This window comes from Coregonus clupeaformis, chromosome 18 (assembly GCF_020615455.1).
Source record: "Coregonus clupeaformis isolate EN_2021a chromosome 18, ASM2061545v1, whole genome shotgun sequence".
NCBI lineage: Eukaryota > Metazoa > Chordata > Actinopteri > Salmoniformes > Salmonidae > Coregonus > Coregonus clupeaformis.
In genome coordinates this window covers 28,630,763-28,644,119 of record NC_059209.1, presented here as the reverse complement: position 1 = coordinate 28,644,119, position 13,357 = coordinate 28,630,763, and positions in this window count along the sequence as shown.

The window sequence follows — 13,357 nt, the reverse complement described above, 5'->3', positions numbered from 1 at the left end:
CTGTCCGTCTGCCCAACGCCGTCTGAACTGCCCGTCTGTACTGAGCCTGCAAAGCCGCCCGTCTGCCATGAGCCTTCAGAGCCGTCCGCCAGACCGGAGCCGCTAGAGCTCTCCGCCAGACAGGATCAGCCAGAGCCTTCCGCCAGACAGGATCAGCCAGAGCCTTCCGCCAGACAGGATCAGCCAGAGCCTTCCGCCAGACAGGATCAGCCAGAGCCTTCCGCCAGACAGGATCAGCCAGAGCCTTCCGCCAGACAGGATCAGCCAGAGCCTTCCGCCAGACAGGATCAGCCAGAGCCTTCCGCCAGACAGGATCAGCCAGAGCCTTCCGCCAGACAGGATCAGCCAGAGCCTTCTGCCAGACAGGATCAGCCAGAGCCTTCTGCCAGACAGGATCAGCCAGAGCCTTCCGCCAGCCAGGATCCGCCAGAGCCGTCCAGACAGGATCAGCCAGAGCCTTCTGCCAGACAGGATCCGCCAGCTAGTCAGGTACTGTCCCTTAGCCCGGTGCTGCCCCTTAGTCCGGTGCTGCCCCTTAGTCTGGTGCTGCCCCTTAGTCCGGTGCCGCCCCTTAATCCAGGTGGGTTTAGTTGGGGGGTGGTCATGTGGAGGGGGCTACGGAAGCGGATAGTGACTAAGGTGGGGTGGGGACCACGACCTGGACCTGAACCGCCACCATGGACAGACGCCCACCCAGACCCTCCCCTAGACTGTATGCTGGTGCGCCCGGAGTGCGCACCTTTAGGGGGGGGTACTGTGACACTCTGGCTCCATGGACTTTATTATTGAGCCAGGGTTGTTCATTTTCCTTGTTTGGGTGTATTTCTATGTTGGGTATTCTGGTTGTTTCATTTCTATGTGTGGTGATTGTTCGTGATTATTCAGGTGACTCCCAATCGGAGGTAACGAGTGACAGCTGTCGGCTCGTTATCTCTGATTGGGAGCCATATTTATACTGTGGGGTTTCACCTTGGTTTTGTGGGTTTTTGTTCCATGTTTCTGTCAGTGTTACAGAGGACTTCACTATCGTCATTTGTTGTTTTTCGTGGTTGCTTTATATAATAAAGTCATCATGTTCACTCCACGCGCTGCGTATTGGTCCGCTTCTTCAGACGATCGTGACAATTCCAGTGTTATATTCTTTCTGTATAAATTTTTTGAAGAATTATGTTTTCTGTTGTTGGGTACATGTGGGGACCTCAGATGTTTTTATTTATTTCGTTGAAGCTTAGGGATATTGGGTCTAGGCAGGGACAGAGAGAATCCACAGGAGGGTCCGATGGGTCGACCAGCCTGAATGTGGACATTTTTGATTGTATTTTGTTTTCATCTGTATTCAATTGCATCATAGTTTAAAATGCATTGATAAAGATTTATAAATTGATCTGGAGTACTTAGGTGGTCGCATGGGGCAGAGGGGCCGTGAGAGAATTTTCCTGTCTTGATTGATTGATGGATATTTGGAATGAAAGCTGCCAGACAGGTTTTTCGCTCTTACACTCCATAACAATTTATTTACACTCCATAACAATTTATTTACACTCCATTGTCAAGGGGTGCTGAAGGTGGGTGTGGTGCAGGAATCAAGCGCAGGACGCAGAAGCTCAGTCCAAAAGACTTTAGTGAAATATTCACGTAGTAAATGAGCACAATAAGCCCGGAGGCGAAATAACGGCGCACACAGGCGTCAAACAAACGGCGCACTAACATGTGCGAAAACCTCTCCAAACACTGGAGGGAAGTACGTAGCTCAAACACCAAAACAGCAGAGCAATCACACACAAACACAGACACACACAACGAGAACTAAATAGGACACTAACGAGGACTAACTAGACACAGGTGTACAACATCAAGACAAAACCAAACGAACATGAAACATAGATCGGTGGCAGCTAGTACTCCGGGGACGACGACCGCCGAAGCCTGCCCGAACCAGGAGGAGGAGCAGCCTCGGCCGAAACCGTGACAGTACCCCCCTTGACGCGCGGCTCCAGCCGTGCGCCGACCCCGGCCTCGGGGACGACCAGGAGGACGCGGAGCAGGGCGCGCAGGATGGTCCCGGTGGAACTCCGACAGAAGAGATGGGTCTAGGATGTCCCTCCGCGGCACCCAGCACCGCTCCTCCGGGCCATACCCCTCCCACTCCACGAGATACTGGAGACCCCCCATCCGGCGTCTTGAGTCCAAGATGGACCGAACGGTGTACGCCGGAGCCCCCTCGATGTCCAGTGGGGGCGGAGGAGTCTCTCCTATCTCACCTTCCTGGAGTGGACCAGCTACCACCGGCCTGAGAAGAGACACATGGAACGAGGGGTTAATATTCTTATATTCAACAGGTAGATGTAACCTATAACACACCTCGTTCAATCTTCTCAGGACTTTAAAAGGCCCCACAAACCGCCGACCCAGCTTCCGGCAGGGCAGGCGGAGGGGTAGGTTTCTGGTAGAGAGCCAGACTCGATCTCCGGGTGCGTACACCGGCCCCACACTGCGGTGGAGATCGGCGCTCGCCTTGTGACGACGGATGGCCCGCTGCAGGTGGACGTGGGCAGCGTTCCACGTCTCCTCCGAGCGCCTCATCCAATCATCCACCGCAGGGGCCTCGATCCGGCTGGTAACCTAACACACATTGGAAGGGGGTTAGGTTGGTAGAGGAGTGGCGGAGAGAGTTCTGGGCCATCTCGGCCCAGGGAATGTACCGAGCCCACTCCTCAGGCCGGTCCTGGCAATACGACCTCAGAAACCTACCCACATCCTGGTTGACACGTTCTACCTGCCCGTTACTCTCCGGGTGGTACCCTGAGGTAAGGCTAACCGAGACCCCCAAACGCTCCATGAACGCTCTCCATACTCGGGAGGTAAATTGGGGGCCTCGATCAGACACTATATCCTCGGGTACCCCGTAATGCCGGAAGACGTGGGTAAATAGGGCCTCTGCGGTTTGTAGGGCAGTAGGCAGACCAACGTGGGCCACCAGTATTTAGTGCTAAGACAATGCACTGTCCGGCATATACCCGGATGTCCAGAGGAGGGTGACGTGTGAGCCCAGTAAATGAGTCGATCCCGAATCTCGAGCGGAACGTACTTCCGACCCTCAGGACACTGTGGAGGGCTGGGGTCGGTACGCAACACTCGCTCGATTTCGGCATCGACCTCCCACACCAACGGTGCCACAAGACAAGACTCCGGTAGTATGGGAGTAGGCTCAACGGACCTCTCCTCCGTGTCATACCGCCGGGACAGCGCATCTGCCTTACCATTCTGGGACCCAGGGATGTACGTGATTTTAAATACGAACCTGGTGAGAAACATACTCCATCGAGCCTGGCGAGGGTTCAGTCTCCTCGCTGCCCGGATGTACTCCAGGTTCCGATGGTCAGTCAAAATGAGGAAAGGGTGTTGAGCCCCCTCAAGACAATGCCTCCACACCTTAAGGGCCTGAACTACAGCTAACAGCTCCCTGTCCCCGACGTCATAATTACGCTCCGCCGGGCTGAACTTTTTTGAGTAAAAAGCACAGGGGCGGAGTTTAGGTGGCGTGCCGGACCGTTGAGAGAGAACAGCCCCTATACCAGCCTCAGACGCGTCCACCTCAACCTGAAAGGGTAATGCGGGATCCGGATGCGCCAGCACCGGAGCCGACGTAAACAGGTCCTTCAGTCTCCTAAAGGCCCTGTCCGCATCAGCTGACCACTGCAGGCGCACTGGACCCCTTTCAGAAGGGACGTGATGGGAGCTGCCACCTGTCCAAAACCCCGGATAAACCTCCGGTAGTAATTCGCAAAGCCCAAGAACTGCTGCACCTCTTTGACAGTGGTTGGGGTTTGCCAATTACACACAGCGGACACACGATCCACCTCCATTCTCACCCCTGACGCGGACAACCGATAACCCAAAAAGGAGACCGACTCCTGGAAAAACAGACATTTCTCTGCCTTGACATATAGGTCGTGCTCCAACAGCCTCCTCAATACACGACGCACCAGGGTTATATGCTCAGCTCGGGTAGACGAGTACACCAGAATGTCATCAATGTACACGACCACCCTTTGCCCCTGCATATCCCGGAAAATGTCATCTACGAAGGATTGGAAGACTGATGGAGCATTCATCAACCCATATGGCATGACGAGATACTCGAAATGACCTGACGTGGTACTAAACGCTGTTTTCCATTCGTCGCCCTCCCTAATGCGCACCAAGTTATACGCGCTCCTGAGATCCAGTTTTGTGAAAAACCGCGCTCCATGCAATGACTCCGTCATGGTCGCAATCAGAGGGAGTGGATAACTGTATTTCACAGTAATCTGATTGAGACCACAGTAATCAATGCACGGGCGCAACCCTCCATCTTTTTTCTTCACAAAAAAGAAGCTCGAGGAGGCGGGAGAAGTGGAGGGCCGAATGTATCCCTGTCTCAAAGATTCGGCTATGTAAGTCTCCATAGCTTTTCTCTCCTCTTGAGACAAAGGATACACGTGGCTCCGTGGGAGCGCTGCTCCTGCCTGGAGATCAATCGCACAATCCCCCTGTCTATGAGGAGGCAACTGCGTCGCCCTAGTTTTACTAAACACGAGAGCTAAATCCCCATATTCAGGCGGAATGTGCAGTGCGGGCACTTGGTTTGGACTTTCCACCGAAGTCGCCCCCATGGAAACACCCAGACATCGCCCCTCGCACTGAGCAGACCACCCATCGAGAGCCCTCTGTTGCCACGAAATAGCAGGGTTATGGGTGCTTAACCAGGGAATTCCCAGCACCACTGGGTACGCAGGAGAGTCGATCAGATACAGCTGTATAGTCTCTTCATCACCCCCCTGCGCACACATCCTAAGTGGTGCTGTGATCTCCCTAATCAACCCCGACCCCAACGGGCGGCTATCTAAGGCATGAACGGGAAAAGGTTTGTCAACAGGTAGGAGAGGGATCCCTAAATCTAAACAAAACTTCCGATCAACAAAATTCCCAGCTGCGCCTGAATCTACTAGCGCCTTATGCTGGGAATGAGGTGCAACCTGTGGAAAACAAACAGGTATACAAAAGTGTGCAACAGAGAGCTCTGGGTAAGTGGGACGTCTACTCACCTGGGAGGGCTCCCCAGTGCGTGGCCTGTTGTCTTCTCCCCCGGAGAACCCTCCCCAGCACCTGGCCGCAGTGTGCCCTCCACGACCGCACTTGGTGCAGGAGACAGGCCCCCTCGGGCTCCTCCTCCTCCTTTCTCTAGCGCCGGCACCCCCGAGCTCCATAGGGATCGGCTCAGAGGTGCCGGAGGGCGGAATGGACGGACCCCCCTCGGGACGTCCACGGGTGGCCAGCAGGGTGTCCAGACGGATGGACATATCGACCAACTGGTCGAAGGTGAGATTGGTATCTCTGCAGGCCAACTCACGTTGAACGTCCTCCCGTAGGCTACATCGAAAATGGTCGATGAGGGCCCGTTCATTCCACCCTGCGTCCGCCGCTAGAGTCCGGATCTCCAGCGCAAACGCCTGTGCGCTCCTCCTCCCCTGTCTCAGGTGGACTAGACGCTCCCCCGCGGCTTTGCCCTCAGGTGGATGGTCGAACACGGCCTTGAAGCGACGGGAGAACTCGGCGTAGGAGATGGTGGTGGCGTCCATCTTCCTCCACTCGGCGTTGGCCCATTCCAACGCCTTGCCCGTGAGACAGGAGATGAGGGCGGAAACGCTCTCGTATCCCGAGGGCACCGGGTGTACAGTGGCCAGGTAGAGCTCCACCTGCAGGAGGAACCCCTGACACCCGGCAGCTGTTCCGTCATACGCCCTTGGGAGCGAGAGCCGAATCCCCCTGGGTTCCGGACCTGGGACTGGTGGACCGGCCGATGGGGTTGGCAGGGTAGGTGGAGGTGTGGGTACCCCTCTGGCCTCCCATCGGTGCAGGGTGTTGATGACATCCTGTAGAGCGATCCCCAGTTGTCGTATCTGGTCATCCTGGCCGCGGACATGCTCCTCGAGCGACTCAGGCGTGACTGTTGATCCTGCTGATTCCATTCAATTGGTGTGTGATTCTGTCAAGGGGTGCTGAAGGTGGGTGTGGTGCAGGAATCAAGCGCAGGACGCAGAAGCTCAGTCCAAAAGACTTTAGTGAAATATTCACGTAGTAAATGAGCACAATAAGCCCGGAGGCGAAATAACGGCGCACACAGGCGTCAAACAAACGGCGCACTAACATGTGCGAAAACCTCTCCAAACACTGGAGGGAAGTACGTAGCTCAAACACCAAAACAGCAGAGCAATCACACACAAACACAGACACACACAACGAGAACTAAATAGGACACTAAAGAGGACTAACTAGACACAGGTGTACAACATCAAGACAAAACCAAACGAACATGAAACATAGATCGGTGGCAGCTAGTACTCCGAGGACGACGACCGCCGAAGCCTGCCCGAACCAGGAGGAGCAGCCTCGGCCGAAACCGTGACATCCATACAAAAATGTGTCTATATAAACATGTGTTTACTCTCCATAAATTTTGGTTTATTGCTGAAGTTACTCAAGAACAAAAATTGTTATTTGTCATAATCCTATTCTTTTTGTTTTCGAGACTTAATTAGTCTCGAAGGGGGGAAATATGTACTGTCTGAAGGTCTATGATTTTGCTGACATTTGCAAATGGTGTAATAGATGAACTTTACTCTGCTTTGCTGAAACATCTGGAAAGCATTACTACATAGGCTTCTTGGAATAGAGGACATTTGGAGATATGTGGAGGCCAGGGATCGGTCTGTCAAAAACCACCCATCTTATGTTACATAGGATAAATACCATGTTTTGAACAAAGGACGGGGAGAAATAACATATCAGAGATTGGGTCCGGTTATTCTCCAGATATCTGCAGATGTCTGTAAATTGATACTGTGATCTTTGATACAATAAACCTTTATAATCAAAGTACAGCGTCAGCGGAATTCTTATCATCACAGCATAATCAGCATCGTTGTCTCGGACACCACATCACCTTCTCACCAAGCTGCTTGGCGATGGTCTTGTAGCCCATTTCAGCCTTGTGTAGGTCTACAATCTTGTCCCTGACATCCTTGGAGAGCTCTTTGGTCTTGGCCATGGTGGAGAGTTTGGAATCTGATTGATTGATTGCTTCTGTGGACAGGTGTCTTTTATACAGGTAACAAACTGAGATTAGGAGCACTCCCTTTAAGAGTGTGCTCCTAATCTCAGCTCGTTACCTGTATAAAAGACACCTGGGAGCCAGAAATCTTTCTGTTTGAGAGGGGGTAAAATACTTATTTCCCTCATTAAAATGCAAATCAATTTATAACATTTCTGACATGCGTTTTTCTGGATTTTTTTGTTGTTATTCTGTTTCTCACTGTTCAAATAAACCTACCATTAAAATTATAGACTGATCATGTCTTTGTCAGTGGGCAAACGTACAAAATCAGCATGGGATCAAAATACTTTTTTCCCTCACTGTGTAGGACTATATAATTTATTGCAAATTATGTCTCTGTCATATGGGGCCTAACACACACACACACACATCCAGTGTGTCTTCTCTATTAAAACTCAGTTTTTTAAAGGGCTTAGAAATTATTTGATGTGAAGCACTTTATGAACATTCAGACAAAATCAAAGTAAAAAACAAGTGCCGTTTAAAGCTGGGATCCGCGAAAGGTGAAACAGCGCCAGTGGTCGTTCCCAGGCGATGTGGCAGTTTCACCGCTAAGGATTCCAGCTTTAAACCCAAACACAGTTTTGGCAATGGCCAGTCACAGAGATAAATTAAATTGAATAAAAGAGCAGAACTAATTGCAAAGCAGAGGGGGGTAGGGTATGAGCAGTGGCCTAGCAGGAGGCTAAAAGCTAGATGAAGACAGCAACAGCGGCGAAAAGGCAGAGAACCGTTTCAAAACATTAGATACCATTTCCATCGTATAAGCCTCATACCCTCATTAGTCAGTCATTATAAGAAATAATTATGGCCCGGTGTGCAACTGTCCAGATACACAATGTGTGCGTCGCTACGGCCTCTGAATCCTGCTGCTTTCTTCAGCCGTGCCTGGCTTTACTGGTAAATTACACTCACCTTCACCCTATGGCCAAGGTGCATCGACTCGACTATGAAATTGACTCTGGGTTGAATCCAGGACAATCCGCACCTGAAACTGATGACGGTAACATAGACTCATGGGTAATTGAATCATGAGTGCACAGACACTATTGGACACACCTTATGCCCCCTGGGACAGATTAAGCCTAGGGCTAGGCAGAGGTGGACTGGGACCAGAAATCAGCCCTGGCATTTCTATAACACCGGCCCATATTTTTCATAGAGGCCCCCACACCGGCCCATTTTTCTCCTTGAAACCCCCATTATTAGCCAGATAATGAACATTTTGCGTAGAAAAAAACTAGTTAGACAGGCCCACTGGGCTAAAAAAGGACCAATCCGCCCCTGTGGTAAGACATACTCCTGAACCAAAAAACAGGCTCAACAGAGGATCTCCATGGAAAGTGCTTTTTGGTCCAGGGATAGGTTTAATCTGAGTCCAGGGGAGGGATCAATTATTAAGCCAACTAGATGACCAATGCCATTGATTACCAGAAATAAATGAGTGAATGGGGAATTGTGAACATTATAAATTGTGTGCACAAATCACATGGGGCCAAGATATTTAGCCATTGAACAGCATGTGTGTTTCATACTGTGATGATCATTTTACATTTTACATTTTAGTCATTTAGCAGACGCTCTTATCCAGAGCGACTTACAGTTAGTGAGTGCATACATTTTCATACTGGTGACCTATCAAGACCTATCAATGGCATTAATTCACCAAAACATAAAATCAAATCAAGCTTTATTTACACAGCACATTTCAGACATGGAATGCAACGCAATGTGCGTCACAGGAAAAAACGAATAAAAGCTGAAATATTTACTACACAACAAACATAAGAGGATAAAAAACTAAAGAATAACAATAAAAACTGAATGACTAAAAAGCACCCTAAGGAAAAGCAAAGCTAAAAAGGTGTGTTTTAAGATCTCTTTTAAATATGTCCATAGTTTCAGCCCCCCTCAGGTTCTCTGGCAGGCTATTCCAGAGGCTGAGGGCATAATAACTAAAGGCTGCCTCTCAATACCTCATGGTCCAAGGCTTTGGGATAGTGAAAAAGGCCAGTGCGAGAGGACCTGAGGGACCTACTGGCCACATAACTTAAAAGCATGTCTGAAATGTATTGGGGTGCACAATCGTGGATTGATTTAAAAACCAATAGAAAAATCTTATAATGAATTCGAAAACTCACAGACAGCTAGTAGAGACCTTAAAACTGGTGTCATGTGTGCTCTCCGTCTGGTCTTGGTCAGTACCTGTGCTACAGCATTCTGTATGTTTTGCTGTTGACAAATTGCTTTCTGGGGTAGACCAGACAGGAGAGCACTACAGTAGTCAAGCCTGCTTGTAATAAAAGCATGAATGAGTCTCTCTGTATCAGCCTGAGAGAGAAACAGCCGCACCATGGCAATGTTCCTCAGGTGGTAAAAAGCTATTTTGGTCACGTTCCTAATGTGTAATTCGAAATTGAGTTCAGAATCTAAAATAACACCTTGTTTTTTACCTGGTGTTTTATCTCTATTGTCCGTGAATTAAAATGTGCTGCCAGATTATCTCTCTGTGCTTTGGCTCCAATAATAAGTACCTCGGTCTTGTCTTGATTTAGCTGGAGGAAGTTGTGAGCCATCCAAGTATTTAAATCACTAGTAGAAGGACAGAGAGCTGTTTGGTATCTGTGTTGGCCCTAAGATCATTTACCACTTTAACTAAGGCGGTCTCTGTACTGTGGTGGGCCCAAAAACCAGAATAGATTTTTTTTTTAATACATTTGGCACATTTCCCATCCGCCTTTCTCAAATTCTCTTCTAGTCCTCTCTTCACAACTACCATAGATAACAAGACACAAAAAACGTTCTTTCCACCCAAGTCTGTACAGGCACTATCTGTACCAGCCATTGATTTTGCATCTGTTACATCTTAATCCCAGTCTAAAGCTCAGTCATAGATCAGCTATGAGGAGAGGGCTTGGTAATTACCAACAGCAGCATTCATGTCATTATTATCATAATGGCTGTTTGGATGCGTCTCGTTCTTGCACTCAGCCCACCGAGCGTTATTTTGGCGGCGCAATTCATTTCCTCCCATTGAGCCTCACGCCTGTATATAATTATTCCACCCGCTTGCTCTTGATCACCATCGCAAAGGCGGGACAGAGGTGAGAATAGAGAGAGAGAGAGAGAGAGAGAGAGAGAGAGCGAGAGAGAGAGAGAGAGAGAGAGAGGGACAGAGAAAGGTAGAATAGAGAGAGAGGGGGGGTAGACAGAGAGAAAGAGAGACAGTGTCTCTACCCCCTCTCTATTCTAGCCTTCTCTCTGTCTTCTCTCTCTGCCTTCTGCCTTCCCTCTCTGTCTTCTCTCTCTGCCTTCTGCCTTCCCTCTCTGTCTTCTCTCTCTGCCTTCTCTCCCTGTCTTCTCTCTCTGCCTTCTCTCTGCCTTCTTTCTCTGTCTTCTCTCTCTGCCTTCTCTCTCTGTCTTCTCTCTCTGTCTTCTCTCTCTGTCTTCTCTCTCTGTCTGCTCTCTCTGCCTTCTGCCTTCTCTCTGTCTTCTCTCTCTGCCTTCTGCCTTCCATCTCTGTCTTCTCTCTCTGCCTTCTCTCCCTGTCTTCTCTCTCTGCCTTCTCTCTCTGCCTTCTCTCTCTGTCTTCTCTCTCTGCCTTCTCTCTCTGCCTTCTCTCTCTGTCTTCTCTCTCTGTCTTCTCTCTCTGCCTTCTGCCTTCTCTCTGTCTTCTCTCTCTGCCTTCTCTCTGCCTTCTCTCTGTCTTCTCTCTCTGCCTTCACTCTGCCTTCACTCTCTGCCTTATGTCTTCTCTCTCTGCCTTCTCTCAAGAGATGCTTCATCATGTTCTGTTTGTAGAGATGAATTAATGCGTACCTGCATGTGCATTTCATTGAAGGAGAGTGTTTCTTAGAATTCCGTCATGAGAGGAAAGTGTTTCCTTTAATGTGATAAACAGCAGTTCAGGAGAGTCAGACATGTCAAAGGGGATACCAAACACTCTATGACTGAGTCCAAAATGGCACCCTATTCCCTATGTACTGTAGTGCACTGCTTTTGACCATGGCTCATGGGGCTGAACCGATGACTGATGATCAAAATCAAATCATATTTTAAAGGTTGCGTTAACATATTTTGTATATGTTTTCGCAGGTGCAGCAAAATGCTTATGTTTCTAGCTCCAACAGTGCAGTAATACCTAACAATACACACAAATCCCAAACATTTAAATAAAGGAATTAAGAAATATCAGAACGAGCAATGTCAGAGTCCGGAATATAAATAAATATACAGTTGAAGTCGGAAGTTTACATACACCTTAGCCAAATACATTTAAACTCAGTTTTTCACAATTCCTGACATTTAAACCTAGTAAAAATTCCCTGTCTTAGGTCAGTTACGATCACCACTTTATTTTAAGAATATGAAATGTCAGAATAATAGTAGAGAGAATGATTTATTTAAGCTTTTATTTCTTTCATCACATTCCCAGTGGGTCAGAAGTTTACATACACTCAATTAGTATTTGGTAGCATTGCCTTTAAATTGTTTAACTTGGGTCAAACGTTTCGGGTAGCCTTCCACAAGCTTCCCACAATAAGTTGGGTACATTTTGGCCCATTCCTCCTGACAGAGCTGGTGTAACTGAGTCAGGTTTGTAGGCCTCCTTGCTCACACATACTTATTCAGTTCTGCCCACAAATTTTCTATAGGATTGAGGTCAGGGCTTTGTGATGGCCACTCCAATACCTTGACTTTGTTGTCCTTAAGCCATTTTGCCACAACTTTGGAAGTATGCTTGGGGTCATTGTCCATTTGGAAGACCCATTTGCGACCAAGCTTTAACTTCCTGACTGATGTTTTGAGACGTTGCTTCAATATATCCACATAATTTTCCTTCCTCATGATGCCATCTATTTTGTGAAGTGCACTAGTCCCTCCTGCAGCAAAGCACCCCCAGAGCATGATGCTGCCACCCCCGTGCTTCACGGTTGGGATGGTTTTCTTCGGTTTGCAATCAACCCCCTTTTTCCTCCAAACATAATGACGGTCATTATGGCCAAACAGTTCTACTTTTGTTTCATCAGACCAGAGGACATTTCTCCAAAAAGTACGATCTTTGTCCCCATGTGCAGTTGCAAACCATAGTCTGGCTTTTTTATGGCGGTTTTGGAGCAGTGGCTTCTTCCTTGCTGAGCGGCCTTTCAGGTTATGTCGATATAGGACTCGTTTTACTGTGGATATAGATACTTTTGTACCTGTTTCCCCCAGCATCTTCACAAGGTCCTTTGCGGTTGTTCTGGGATTGATTTGCACTTTTCGCACCAAAGTACGTTCATCTCTAGGAGACAGAACGCGTCTCCTTCCTGAGCGGTATGACGGCTGTGTGTTCCCATGGTGCTTATACTTGCATACTATTGTTTGTACAGATGAACGTGGTACCTTCAGGTGTTTGGAAATTGCTCCCAAGGATGAACCAGACTTGTGGAGGTCTACAATTGTTTTTCTGAGGTCTTGGCTGATTTCTTTTGATTTTCCCATGATGTCAAGCAAAGAGGCACTGAGTTTGAAGGTAGGCCTTGAAATACATCCACAGGTACACCTCCAATTGACTCAAATGATGTCAATTAGCCTATCAGAAGCTTCTATAGCCATGACATAATTTTCTGGAATTTTCCAAGCTGTTTAAAGGCACAGTCAACTTAGTGTATGTAAACTTTTGACCCACTGAAATTGTGATACAGTGAATTATAAGTGAAATAATCTGTCTGTAAACAATTGTTGGAAAAATTACTTGTGTCATGCACAAAGTAGATGTCCTAACCGACTTGCCAAAACTATAGTTTGTTAACAAGACATTTGTGGAGTGGTTGAAAAACGAGTATTAATGACTCCAACCTAAGTGTATGTAAACTTCCGACTTCAACTGCATGTATATGATGGTGTGTATAGACAGTATGGACAGTATATGAATAGAAAAGGTGTCTACAGTATTAGTTATATAGGATGAGCCTTGACTAGAATACAGTATATACATATAAAGTGGGTAAAACAGTATGTAAACATTCTTAAAGTGACCAGTGTTCAATGACTATGTTCATATGGCAGCAGTCTCTAAGGTACAGGGTAGTACTGGGTAATGACTGACGATTAAAGCCAACAGATCAAGAATAGGATAGGCATTGGCAGTTAACCATTTCAGAAATGCATCTGTGAAATTACATTTCCCTTTTGAGTGAATGCAAAGTGCATAGGCTT